Below are 12,381 nucleotides of genomic sequence, written 5' to 3'. Positions count from 1 at the left end.
AATAGATATTTTTTAGGGATTATCTCTCTGCAATCCCAAATAGAAATAACCCCAAATTTGGGTCACTAACCCAACACTGCACCCACTTGAAGCACACTGAATTACAAAGGAATCCAACTAGGTGTGTTGATTTTAGAGGATTTAGAAAGATTTACCTTGAAACAGAAGTTGTGATACAACCTTAAATATAGTGCTGCTGACATGCCTCTATAATTAAACTCTGGCTGTCGATTAATCGCAGTTAACTCACACGATTAACTCAAAAAAATTAATCGCAATTAAAAAATAAAACTGGATACCATCAGATTAGGACTGAATAAAGACTGGGAGTGGTTAGGTCATTACAAAACCTAAACTTAATTTCCTCAATACTGATTTCTCCCTACTGTTACTCACATCTTCTTGTCAACTGTCTATAATGAGCCACTCTCTTACAACTTCAAAAGTTATTTTTCCTTCCTTGGTATCCTGCTGTTAATTGATTTATCTCGTTAGACTAACCTCACACTTGGTAAAGCAACCCCCATCCTTTCATGTATTTATACCTGCTCCTGTATTTTTCACTCCATGCACCTGATGAAGTGGGTTCTAGCCCACGAAAGCTTATGCCCAAATAAATTTGTTAGTCTCTAAGATGCCACAAGGACTCTTCGTTGTTTTTACTGATACAGACTAACACAGCTACCACTCTGAAACCTGTAATTTTTGTAGATTTGACAAAATGCAAAGAAGGTACCAATGTGAGATTTCTAAAGATAGCTACAGTACTTGACCCAAGGTTTAAGAATATGAAGTGCCTTCCAAAATCTGAGAGGGATGAGGTGTGGAGCATGCTTTCAGAAGTCTTAAAAAAGCAACACTCCGATGAGGAAACTACAGAACCCGAACCACCAAAAAAAGAAAATCCACCTTCTGCTAGTGGCATCTGACTCAGATAATGAAAATGAACATGTGTCGGACCACTCTGCTTTGGATTGTTAATGAGCAGAACCAGTCATCAGCATGGACGCATGTCCTCTAGAATGGTGGTTGAAGCATGAAGGGACATATGAATCTTTAGCGCGTCTGGCATGTAAATAGCTTGTAACGCCGCTACAACACTGCAATGCGAACATCTGCTCTCACTTTCAGGTGGCCTTGTGAACAAGAAGCGTGGCAGCATTATCTCCTGCAAATGTAAACATTTGCTTGTCTGAGCAATTGGCTGAATAAGAAATAAGACTGAGTGGACTTGTAGGCTCTAAAGCAGTGGTGGGCAACCTGTGGCCTGCAGGCCGCACCTGGCCTGTCAGGGTAATCTGCTGACAGGCCACCAGATAGTTTGTTTACATTTGCACGGCCGCCCGCAGCTCCCAATGGCCGTGGTTCACCATTTCCGGCCAATGGGAGCTGCAGGAAGCGGCATGGGCCACAGGGACATGCTGGCCGCCACTTTCCACAGCTCCTATTGGCGAAGAATGGTGATCCGCGGCCACTGGGAGCTGCGGGCAGCTGTGAAAATGTCAACAAACTGTCTGGAGGCCTACCAGTGCATTACTGTGATGGGCTGCGTGCGGCCCGCAGGCTGCAGGTTGCCCACCACTTCTCTAAAGTTTTACATTGTTTTATTTTTGAATGCAGTTATTTTTTGTGCATAATTCTACAATTCTAAGTTCAACTTTCATGATAAAGAGATTGCATTACAGTACTTGTATTAAGTAAATTGAAAAATACTATTTCTTTCATTTTTTACAGTAATCAAAAATTACTTGTAATCAAAAATATAAAGTGAGCACTGTACACTTTGTATTCTGTGTTATAATTGAAATCAATATATTTGAAAATGTAGAAAAACATCCACAAATATTTCAATAAATGGTATTCTATTATTGTTTAACTGTGTGATTAATTGCACGATTAATCACAATTAACGTTTTAAATTGTGTGATTAATTGCAATTAATTTTTTTAATCGCTTGACAGCCCTAAATTAAACACAAAATAACGGAGAAGAGATAAAATCTTACTGCCGGGATTATATTGGTATTGGAATGGACAATATTACCAATTTGGAGTAAATCACAATTTAGAGCACTTTTTGTCTAAAAGAAGATTTAAAAAACTACTCTAGTTGAGAAAGATTATAGTTTAAATTTCATTAGAATATCTTATGTTGGAGCTTCCGATGGACAAAGAATGCACAGCCTATGGATTATGTAGGCCTCTCTTCATCCAGATAAAATGAATATTCCCTGCAGGTGTCACTGTCTACAGTACATCAAAGGGTTAGCGAAAGAGAGCAAAATTATGAGAGATATACTTAATGGATCCATTGCAATTTACATTTGAACTTACCAGGTCTGGTCTCCTTGTGAACTGTAATCAATAAGATGGAGAAATCCACAAAATCTAGACATTGTGTATATATGGTTTTACTGTAAACATTTCTGAAACACAAACCAGAAGTTTTAATCATCATCAATACTCTTATATAAAGCCTAATCATGTAACGTTTAGTCATATGAGTAGTCCTGTGGAGTTGTTCCTTGATCATTCATAATAAAAATGAACCAAATCTTGAAGCCCTCACTCAGGCAAAACTACCATTGACATGATTTTTTTTTTTTAAATGGAGATATCCTATCTCCTAGAACTGTAAGGGACCATCAAGTCCAGCCCCCTGCCTTCACTAGCAGGACCAAGTACTGATTTTGCCCCAGATCCCTAAGTGGCCCCCCCTCAAGGATTGAACTCACAAGCTTGGGTTTAGGAGGCCAATGCTCAAACCACTGAGCTATCCCTCCCCCCTGATTTACACCACAGGTGTTTATATTACCAAGAGCAACAAAAATGTAGGATGGGCAAACTCCTAGCTGCATTGGTATCAATGCACATAACTATATTAAGGTTGAATTATGGGAACATGCTGTGACAATTAGTCCATTGCAGATACACCGTTTATCTGCTTCTTCCATATCCATGACAGTATGTTTTTCCAGGCTGCCTCCTATGTATGGAATGCCCTTCCAGAGCTACTTCACAAGGCCACTGTCCTTTCTGAGTTCCAATTGAACACTCAGTTCTACCATGATACCTGCAAAAGAGGCCATGTTTATACTACAGGCGGCACAGCAGCACTGCTATGGTGTTGCAGCTATGCTTGTGTAGTGCAGACACTTCCTACAGCAATGGAAGGGTTTTTTTCCCCCATCACTGTAGGTAATCCATCTCTCCCGATGGCAGTAGCTAAATTGACATACTAATTCTTCCATTGACCTTGCTATATCTACACTGAGAGTTAGGATTGGCTTAAATACAGTGCGTGGGGTGTGTGAATTTTTCACACCCCTAAACACTGTAGTATATAAACCTAACTTTTAAGTGTAGATCAGGCCAAAGTACTTGACTGGGACAGGACTTGAGCCAGATCTTCAGCTACTGTAAATCAGCTTGGTTAATCACTGAAGTCAGTGGAGTTACATTGCCCTAAAACAGTGTATTTCTTTTAAAAAATCATAAAACATCTGACAATTACATCATCAAATATTGTGTTATCAAGGCATGGCCACTCTTACTTTTATATTGCACTTCTTTTTCCAATCTTTCAACTGTTAGTCATCTCCTTCACACAAGGACTTTACCTTTGTTTGATTGTATAGCACCTAGGACATTGAGGGTGCTACTGGAAGGAAATAAGTCAGAGTAATAGTAGCACTAGCTTAATTGTAATGTAATACAGGCAGACTCACCTATATGATTAAGTGTATTATGACTTTGGCATAACCAGGGAATGCAACATAAAAGGTATCTCCTTTAATTCTGCATTTCCCGTGGTTTTTTATTTCTAAGAGGTCAAGTGCCAGCTCTTCAGCTGACATGAACTGGTGTAATTCTATTGACACAGAACTACAAGTTTACACCAGCTAAACAACTTGTCCCATATTTTATAGGAAGCTGCATTCTTGCCATGCAGTTGAAGTATATGCAGTGGCATTTTTATTTATTTTTAAACAAACAAAAATTTAAAAACTTGACACCACCATTTTTCAGACTTATTTTGCTGCAACTGCTTGTATTTGTTAATGGAATCAGCAAACATGCCTTCTGTTTAATCTAGCATTATGGAGCTAAAGTAAAGACTATAAAGCTTCTCAGATCTTGTTACAACAGTTTCAAGCAGTTTTTAATATTGAAAATTATTCAGTTTAGGACACAAGTTTTTCCTACAGTAATGAAGTCCACAGAGACTGTCAGTAGTTTCTAATCCATATAAGTATTAGAAACAGTAGGGAACTGAAAGATAAAAGGTCATTACTCTCATTATGAGACATATCATGGTTTATTGAAAACACCAAAGGTTAACAAGTTCAAGTAATGCCATGCACTGTTAATAATCAAACCTCTCCACTTTAGGTATTCTAGGGCGCATGCTATTTATAAAACAGAGCTTTAAAAATGATACTAGCATATTTATCTTGTTAAAATCCTAACAATTAATTATTGAGCTAATTTCCCATTCTGTTTTCATAAGGTGTGTTTTGCTAACCAATAATTCCAGATATATAACCTGGGCCAAAAAATGGCCTTTTCACACAGCTATATGAACATTCCTGCACAAAATACAGCTTTGGAGGTTGAATAGTATTCACAGGGAGAAAACAACAAGACCTTTAGGCACGGCCATATTTCTTGGTGGGCTGGCCATGCCAAGGTCCAGAGCAACAGTAAACAAGAAAACACTCAACAGTCGAGAGATGGGAAAGGAATCCACAGATGGTGTTTCATAAAATCATGCTGTTATTGTTTCAGTGAGACCCAGGGGTGTTTTGTTATTGCCCCATTACTTAAACCTTAAACCAAGGAATAGGGCAAATTTTCAGCATTGTAACCTTAGACGGAGCAGCTTGGGGATTGCAGAGGCAACAGTTTTGGTTTTGCCCAAGGGTAACAGAAAGTTTTAATCCTTCATGGCCTTAGGGACCATATTTTTAAACAATACAGACTGATGTCCTCCAAAAGATATTATACACCTGTGCAACTATCTGTCTGGGCACATACGTTTGTTAGGCGAATGCTTAATACTTCTGCTTAGAAAAAAATATATCAGGATGGGCTAACCCATAAAATATGCTCTAAGATGATGTGAAATGGTACTTGGCAGCAAGAGAAGTCTTTCCAGTCACTGGACTGGTGGCACCCTGTCTAAGCACCAGAGGAACAGAAATAAAATGTATTAATACATGTATATCATAAAGGTAATGCCAGCTATAAAAACCTTCTCAAGATCAGCATTCCTAGCAAAGGAAAAAGGTAAAACACAGTTATTGCCACTGTCATGGGAAATAAGTGGTCACTTTTAAAATTATTTGATTCATCTAAAGTTTAGTTTTCTATTATGGGCCTGACTCAAAGCCTTGAAACAAATTATAAAACAGGACAAAAAGTTTCAATTTTTGATTTTACCTCAACCCAGAAAAAACCCGAACCGGAACACTTTTGTTAAAATTCTTTCCTCCTCCCTCCACTATTTTTCAACTATCTCTATTTAATAGAAAGTCTCCCATTAACCCAAATGGTTATTGGACCAGGCCCTTATGGAATTAGTTAAACTAGTTGGCATCTTTGGATTCAGCTTTTTCTGTATTACATAAGCCCACAGAAATTGTGGAACATGCCATAGCTGGTCCTGCCTCTGGACCTAGTGGACCTATATCTAGGATCCTCCTACAGAAGCTTTTGATGCATTTGTGACACTCTGCTTCCCATATTCATCATAGTGGTATGACTATGATATTATTATGACATAATTATGGTGCATCTTATGCAAAATATGTCACGTGAGGTGTCAGTGGAAATGTTATGATTTGCTGAATATGATTACTTATTTGTATGAATGTATCATTTTTGTATCTGGAGTTATGAATATTGACTATGTATCTGTATTTCAAATGTGCTTGCTCCTAGGTAACACCCACAAAACACTACATCCTATCTAGCCAGCACACTGTGAATGGCCTATTGAAGTTGAATGGCCCATCAACAAAGACAATGGGCCATTGGAAAGGCTTATCCTCACCTGTAGACACTTCAGTCAGCATATGGATAATGGCTGCCATGACTCATCAAAGCATGCAAGGGCTTGTGACTAGGTCATGTGATACTGGACTCCATTTTGGTACCTGTATTTTTCCACAAACTGCTATGAAACAAAGAAAATTTCCATATCCATATGGAAGAAACTATAAAAGGGGGGAGTGACATCACCATGGGCCTCACCCACACAACAGAACACTTGGAAACACCTCAGGGACAAAGACTGAACTGGGGGAAGTGCTGGTCCCAGGCAAGAAAGAAAGAAGCCTGCCTGTGTATGGAAGTTTGGTGGACTGTTTGTATTATCTTACAGGGTAAGACACTGCTTGATTCAAATCCTATCCAGGTTAGAGAACTTAGATTGTGTTTTTGTTTTATTTCTTATGGTAATCTTCTACTTTGATCTGTTACTTATCATCACTTAAAATCTGTCTTTCTGTAGTTAAAAAAATATAGAATAATTTTACCTAAAAACAGTGTGGTTTGAGTGAAGTGCTTGAGGAAAAATCTCAGCTCAGTTAACAAAGGCTTGTGCCTTGTCCTGTCCACTTTCAGGGAGGGGCAGAGTAGGTAATAATTCATATACTGGTCAGGCTTTTGACCAAGGAAGAACAGTACAGCTCTGGGGTCCTTAGCTGGGGAGTTGGAGTATCTTGGTTGGAGCCTCTCTATTGTTAGTTTATGAGTGGCTGAGGAGAAGCATTCATGTAACTGCAGCTGGATGTGTTCCTGCCTGTGTAAAGGTTGTGTAAGTGCAGGATCAGGAGCAATCTGCAGCTTGTCACAGCAGCAGAGTGTGAGAGGGAGCCCAGGCTAGTGAGACAGAGAGCTCAGTGGTACCCCAGTTCCAGGTTGCACCCATAGGGGAAACCTATCACAGCATTAATACAGTCTGCAGAGAACTGAACAGGACTACTTGGCACCCAAATGATTACTATGCCCTAAGAAAAAATAACTAGGAGAGTAAACACAGAGGAAAACTGGAGAGGACAGACAGAAAGATGAATGGTTTGCAAACTAAATCCCGCAACCACAAATAATATTTCAGAATGGCTTTTTATAATCAGCTGAGCAATTTTGAATTCTTCATTTGTTTTTCCTCAGTGACTTTAATAAAGCACGCCTGAGGCTCAGTTTCCTGGCAAACTGTATTATTTGTGTTTGAAACCGGTTGTTTGCCAAGGTTTCTGCAAGCTCACTAACAACATAATTATGATTGACAACTGGCTGTCCTTTTGCTGGTAGGATGTCCTTTTGGCTCTTTATTACCTAGTTGTGTTTCTCATTTCTGTTGCACAAGAAAGATCCTGAAAAACAACAACAACCCTTCCTTTGCATTACCAATGAGATCAATGGCAAGGACTCCATTTTGTCTCCACAAGTACTATAGCTCAGAACAGTAAGCATCCTCTCCATAAACTTATCAAGCTTAGTCTTGAAGCCAGATAAGTCCTTTGCTCCCACTGCTCCCCTTGGAAGGCTGTTCCAGAACTTCACTCCTCTGATGGTTAGAAACCTTCGTCTAATTTCAAGTCTAAACTTCCCGATGGCCAGTTTTTATCCATTTGTTCTTGTGTCCACATTGGTACTGAGCTTAAATAATTCCTCTCCCTCCCTGGTATTTATTCCTCTGATATATTTGTAGAGAGCAATCATATCTCCCCCCAGCCTTCTTTTGGTTAGACTAAACAAGCCAAACTCTTTGAGTCTCCTTTCATAAGACAGGTTTTCCATTCCTTGGATCATCCTAGTAGCCCTTCTCTGTACCTGTTCCAGTTTGAATTCATCCTTCTTAAACATGGGAGACCAGAACTGCACACAGTATTCCAGATGAGGTCTCACCAGTGCCTTGTATAACGGTACTAACACCTCCTTATCTCTACTGGAAATACCTCGCCTGATGCATCCCAAGACCGCATTAGCTTTTTTCATGGCCATATCACATTGGTGGCTCATAGTCATCCTGTGATCAACCAATTCTCCGAGGTCCTTCTCCTCCTCTGTTACTTCCAACTGATGCGTCCCCAGTTTATAACAATAATTCTTGTTATTAATCCCTAAATGCATGTGATTGCATTTTTCACTATTAAATTTCATCTTATTACTATTACTCCAGTTTACAAGGTCATCCAGATCTTCCTGTATGATATCCCGGTCCTTCTCTATATTAGCAATACCTCCCAGCTTTGTGTCATCCGCAAACTTTATTAACACATTCCCACTTTTTGTGCCAAGGTCAGTAATAAAAAGATTAAATAAGATTGGTCCCAAAACCGATCCCTGAGGAACTCCAGTAATAACCTCCCTCCAGCCTGAGAGTTCACCTTTCAGTATGACTCGTAATCTCCCCTTTAACCAGTTACTTATCCACCTTTCAATTTTCTTATTGATCCCCATCTTTTCCAATTTAGCTAATAATTCCCTATGTGGAACCGTATCAAATGCCCTACTGAAATCGAGGTAAATTAGATCCACTGCGTTTCCTTTGTCTAAAAAATCTGTTACCTTCTCAAAGAAGGAGATTAGGTTGGTTTGGCACGATCTACCTTTTGTAAAACCATGTTGTAATTTGTCCCAATTACCATTGACCTCAATGTCCTTAACTACTTTCTCCTTCAAAAATTTGTCCAAAACCTTGCATACTACAGATGTCAAACTAACAGGCCTGTAGTTGCCCAGATCACTTTTTTCTCCTTTCTTAAACATAGGAACTATGTTAGCAATTCTCCAGTCATACGGTATAACCCCTGAGTTTAATATTCTTGGATGAAAATTATCTGGGCCCCCCGATTTAGTCCCATTAAGCTCAAGAAGAAAACAAAGAAAGAAGTGGGACCACTAAACACTGAGGATGGGGTGGAGATTAAAGATGATCTAGGAATGGCCCAAAACTTAAACAAATACTTTGCCTCAGTTTTTAATGAGGCTAATGAAGAGCTTATGAGGAGTGACAGGGTGGCTAATGGCAACAAGGCTATGGAGGTAGAAATTACCACATCTGAGTTAGAAGCCAAACTCAAACAGCTTAATGGGACTAAACTGGGGGGCCCGGATAATCTCCATACTAAAATATTAAAGGAACTGTCACATGAAATTACAAGCCCAATAGCAAGGATTTTTAAACGCAATGGTGATACCCTAAGACTGGAGAATTGCTAATATAGTTCCTATTTTTAAGAAAGGGGGGGAAAAGTGACCCAGGAAACTACAGGCCTGTTAGTTTGACCTCAATCCTGTGCATGGTCTTGGAACAGATTTTGAAAAAGAAACTAGTTATTGTTGTGTAACTTGTTTCCAGATTGGCATTGTGAGTCCTAGTTATTTAAGAGTCAAAATTAGAGTTGTTTGGCTGGTTTTGACTAAACACAGGTCACATGCTATTGTTTGTGTTCTCTGATTGGAAGTTCAAGTCAGAATCAGGCTTCGAATGTGAATCCTCATGTTTAGGAGTTCAAAGTTTGCTTTCCAAGAATATTCACTTAAAATTCTCTGCTTCCATGAACATTCTGGCCAGTAAACTCATTTGCTCTCAAAAGTGAACTCAGAGAGTATAGCTACACAGCAAAGAAAAACCTGCGGATGGCCTCTGCCAACTGACTCAGGCTTGTAGGGTCCTCCCACCTTGCTGGGTCCTAGAGCCCAGGCTCCAACCTGATCTCAAAAGTCTACACTGTAATGAAACAACTTGGCAGCACGAGCCCTTTGGTATGAGCCAGCCATGGGTTTTGTTTTTGCAGTGTATGCATATCCAAAAGGGGCATGAATGCAAATGAAGTGAATTTTTGAATGAAGTCATGGAATGGTGGTGATGTTTTTTTTTTTATTTGCCCAAGTCTAATTTTGATCTCAAGGATTCCCCTCTCTTGCCCCTTTGCTCATCCTTAAGGCTGATTTTAAAAACAGCAGCCAGAATGTTATTCACATGAATTGCTCACCCAAGAGTGGATTGTTGTATACTACCTACCAGACAGTTTGTGACTCTTACACAAAAGCATTGACACAAGTAAATCAAACTCTGTTTTAACCTGTGTTTTTAAAAACGCAGCCTAAAGCCTCAGATAGGTAATTTGGGGGAATACCTGTCACTTAGGGGAGTGCAAAAAGACAGTTTTGATGTAATATGTCTTTTGATGGCCTTAAAAAACTCCCCCAAAAATCATGATGCTACCATCAGTTTGAAACAGCACAAATCTTCTTCATTCTAAGAAGAAGAAAAAATAATGCTATATGCTTCCATCATTTCAGAAAACTGAATACAGACCCAAGTAATTTCTTTGATAGGTATTTCAAGATACATGAGGTTTCTCCAAATAAAATATTTATTTGATATAAAAAGCAAAACATGACATTTTAATGGTCATTTGCTAAAATAGAACTATCATGCTATGCAACTGGTTTGACAGCGATTAGTCAGGAAGTAATACTTTAGGGTCTAGTTTTTAGTCTCTGCCAAAGGCATATACATAGCCTCTGGAAAGAATCTATGAAAGGATGTACTATGACAATAAATGACATTCTTCTGGGAACCACATGATTCCCTTATGCGTTATTTTGATTGCAACAAGTCAGACATACACCTTTATGGAAAATATCTGTAGCACTTACAATGACGTTACATTGCCCCTTCATCTGAAGATGCAATTCCATGTCTTAACTTTTATAAAACCTAAGCAATAAAGTATTGAAGAAATGAACCATAGCAAAGCTGTATAAAGAACAATTCTCTCAAATCACAGCTTGCAGTGTAAATTCCAGTATTTTAAAGCAAACATTTGAAATGTAAAATTTGTCTACTTTTTATATTTAGTTTCCTTTGTGTAGTTTGATCAAGTCTTATGTTGGGTAGAAAAATACAGCTATGACATTTTTTGAATATTTGTGTAACCTTTATTGTTTCCAAGGCAATACTGATGTTTCTGAGGCTCTGTATTCTTAGTAAAGTATAGCTTTCTGTAACTGTCACAAGGTGAGTTTCATATACAGTTTCACAAAGAGGGTCAGTTGGTAAGCAAAGCTGGCAAGCATTTTTTAAATAAAAACAATGGTATTCAGGGGTGTTCATGATTTTTACATGTGCAAGAGGCTGCATGGTTCATAATGGTACCCAAATTTTCTTGGCCACTGCAAGCAGGCTTTCAATATTGCACCCTGTGCTTATAGGGTTAAGCACATTATAAACCATCCCTCTGCTGTGTGCTTCAAAACATTTACATGGGAGGAGAAGAATAAAAAAGGATTTGCCCCATCTTCTGGGTTGGGGAGGGAACTCCTGTCTGGGAAGGTAGTGGGAGAGGTGGAGTCACATCATCTGCAGGAACTTAGAAGGCAATAATCCAGCATGCCTTTCACCTTAAGTCTAGCTTCAGCCATGCAAGAGCGTTACTTTTGTTCTACAGCAATAATAATTCCTGTTGCTGTCTACTTCAATTGCATGGAAGAGAAGAGAGGAAGAGGGACAAGCTTATCAAAAATAGGAGTCTAACTTTAAGTACCTAAGTATAGATTTAGAAGTCTAACTTTAGGTTCCTATTTTTGAAAACCTTGACCCTGGTCAGTCTTCAGTTTCTCTCTATCCACTGCTATGTTGGCAATTCCTCCTAATTTAGTGTCATCTGCAAATGTTTAGACTTATTACTTCCTGCTGTAGATCATTAAGATAGATACTAACCAGTACCAGTCCTAAAATGGTCCTTCACAGGACAGTCTCAGCACCTCTATATGAGAATTTCTCCTTTAATGAAAATAAGTAGGTGAACAGATTCAGATAAAATAGGAACCAACACAACATTCATATCAATCTAAACCTGATTATTTTAAGTTTTGAAGAAGTTCAGTGAACTTCTCCAGTTTTATTTAAATTTTTGTGCATCTTTACTTCTTTGTTTACAGCTTGTACAAGAACTTGGAATACTGGAATATGGTGCCAAGAGAAAAAGAAATTCACATGGTACAGCTCATCTGGCCCAGACCAGGAGACAACAGAAATCTCATGAGAGATGGTTCTGGCAACTTATCCAGCACAAGTTTTAGACCAGAGAGGCTCAGAATAATTGGCATAACTGAACAGTTTGACAGAATCAGTCCTAAAGATGTATGTTGCACATGATGCCCTGTTGGTGATCAAAGAGCCTTGAATGGAAATGGCAGCAATAAAAGCCAATACAATTTTTCTTTTTTTAATGGAAGTTGTGGAAGTGCCCCCTTTTTAGGGAAGGGGTTCGATCAGCAAACTCATGGAATAATTGAGCAGTAGGAACCGGATGCTATATAGGAAGTGAGCAGTGAGAGCTGCATGGTGGAGCTGTAATTA

Source organism: Terrapene carolina, unplaced genomic scaffold, assembly GCF_002925995.2.
Source record: "Terrapene carolina triunguis isolate 2854851 unplaced genomic scaffold, T_m_triunguis-2.0 Scaffold132, whole genome shotgun sequence".
In the NCBI taxonomy this organism is placed as follows: domain Eukaryota; kingdom Metazoa; phylum Chordata; order Testudines; family Emydidae; genus Terrapene; species Terrapene triunguis.
The sequence above is the reverse complement of the archived record's forward strand: the minus strand, read 5'-3'. Positions refer to the sequence as shown.